Below are 2,821 nucleotides of genomic sequence, written 5' to 3' on the forward strand. Positions count from 1 at the left end.
TCATACCAATTTTTTTTTTTTTTTTTTTTTTTGAGACAGAGTCTCGCTCTGTCGCCCAGGCTGGAGTGCACTGGTGCCATCTCGGCTAATTTTTTTGTATTTTTAGTAGAGACGGGGTTTCACCGTGTTAGCCAGGATGGTATTGATCTCCTGACCTCGTGATCCACCCACCTCGGCCTCCCAAAGTGCTGGGATGACAGGCGTGAGCCACTGCACCCGGCCAAGCTCTATATACATTTATAGAAGAAACTTCTAATTTGAAAAACTCAAAGGTTTAAGTAAAAATGATCACAAAAAGGGAAGAACCTCCAGAATCTTGGGGACAGAGGGTGGTGTGGTGGGAAGAGAGGGAATTACTCTGACACCAATGAATCAAAAAAGTTATTAAAGATTAATTTCAAATGAATAAAACTAAAAACCAAGACTTACAGAATGAGACTGAAACCATGAAAGGAGGACAACTTTTAGCCTGAAAGTAGCCTATGACTTAGAAATTAAGGCAAAAAAACTAATGAGTAAGCAATTACTCTTCAGGTTAGAAAACCAACAGCATAACAGTATAGGAGAGAGGGAAGAAATAATCAGATGGGGCTGAGATGGGGGATTATAGGGATGAAGGAGGCAGGAAGAGCATGTGAAGTCTGTGCATAAAGTCACTCCCTAAGTACAGTCCCTGGGAGGAACATGGGTGCACAAGGATCAGGCTAGGTGTAAAAGGTGACAGACAATCCTGGAGGGTACATTCAAGGGTTGATAGTGGCTAAGAAAACAGGAGGGAAAGTCAAGTGTGGAGCCTTTCCTGTCCCTAGCATGGAAGACATCAGGAGCTGATGCGTGAAAGTGATAAACAGCATTCTCATCACAAAAAAAAGTCAAGTATTTGAGGTAACGGATAGGATAATTTGACTTAATCATTCCACATTGTATTGAAAAATCATAACATTATTTTGTACCCCATAAATATATACAATTTAAAAGATAGATAAAATCAGCCAAAAAATTGAAAAAATATTCTTTATTTTCAAACATATACAATTTATGGAGTACAATCTAATTCATCAATATACATAATTTTTTTAAACGCTAAGTCAATAAACACAGGAAACAGCGCCTTGGGAGGGAGAGAAGGAAAATGGGCACAATCTGCCCTTAGAAAGACACAGCATTTAAATCAATGCATGTGAGAACTCCAGGGTTCAAGACTAGGGGTCAGTCAAAACACAGCCTGGCTTATCACCTATAGCCACAGGATGGCACCAACACCCACTGCTCCAGCCTGAGCTGGCCAGAGAGAGAGAGCATCCAGGAAAAGTTGGAACTTCCCAGAAGGTCCTGAGACCTGTGTGTACCACACTGAAATCCACTGAAGAGGGCCCGATGTGAGGGGGAAAAAAAACACCGAGGAAACCTAATTTATTTGTGTATTTTTAATAAGATATTTAATACGTGTTCAGGTAGAAGTAGGTACAATGACAGAAAATAAGGTAGAGGAATGTGCTAGACCCCACAGATATGTAATGATGGACAATAAATGACATGATGTGGAGAGTTCGCCCACACATGCAGACTTCATATGTTCACATAAACATGTATATGCATGCATCACCCAGTAGAGACAAACTGCATTGACACTGTGAAGTCAACAAGCCTTCACGACCTAATCACTTCTTAAAGGCTGCATTGGTCATCGCTGTTGCATCAGGGGTTGAGTTTCCCATACATGAACTTCAGGGAACACACTCAAACCACAGCACTCCTCATGGAAACCTTCCAGAAAATCTGCGTGCCTGGCACTCTGGAATCCCTCTTTTCCACCCCTTCTCCCTGCAGCTCTAACATCGTGTCCCCTCATTATTTTCCATTTGAGCATAGGAAAGAACACTTTCCTACATTACACTTTACATTCCTGCATTACACATTACACAAAGAACACTACACCCATTTCTTATGAACCTTTCCTACACTAAAATAATTCCATCACTCAGATAGAAATTTGCAAAATAAATTTTCATTTTGACATGAGAATATAGTTTAATGGAAACACTAAAATACACAGAAAATAAAATAATCACCAAAATGTTCCATGAATCAAAGCAACACATAGAGTGAGATCTTATATCCTAAAATATATACACGTAAATATGTTATTTTAAAAATCAAGGAAGAAACATAAGGAGCTCTATACACACCTTTAAAAATATGCTGTCTAGTTTAATTCTAGAATTAATTTGGAATTCTGTTAAGAAAGATATGTTTTAATAGGAAAAGTAAGTCACTAATGTATCAAAGAAAACAATCATTCTTGTATTGCAAATAAATGCCCAACCAAGACAAAAAGGCACGTCACATCTTATGGGAAAAGATGGAAATGAGGGTGAGAGGAAAACTGTGACCCTTGAATGTAAGACAGAAAAAAAATCAGAGCAGGATGTTAAGGAATTGGAAATGATTCTCCAAATTAAAGGAATATGAGACAGAAAGAGGAGAGAGGGAGGCAATAGTCTCCCTCCAGGGGTGTGGGGGTATCTCCCTTTCAAGGGGCTGTTTCCTGTATTAACTGACTCCCCATTAAGAAAATATATATACTGACAAAATATATTATACTCCATAAATTGTATATGTTTGTTCGAAAATATTTCAGAGAATTTTTTTGGCTGATCTTTATCTATCTTCTAAATTGTATATATTTATGGGGTACAAAATGATGGTATGATTTTTCATTACAGTGTGGAATGATGTGTGGGGAAAAGAACGAGAGATCAGCTTGTTACCATGTCTATATAGAAGGAAGTAGACATAAAAGACTCCATTTAGTTCTGTA

The sequence above is a fragment of the Rhinopithecus bieti genome, unplaced genomic scaffold, assembly GCF_001698545.2.
Source record: "Rhinopithecus bieti isolate Rb0 unplaced genomic scaffold, ASM169854v2 scaffold_5002, whole genome shotgun sequence".
Taxonomy (NCBI): Eukaryota; Metazoa; Chordata; class Mammalia; order Primates; family Cercopithecidae; genus Rhinopithecus; species Rhinopithecus bieti.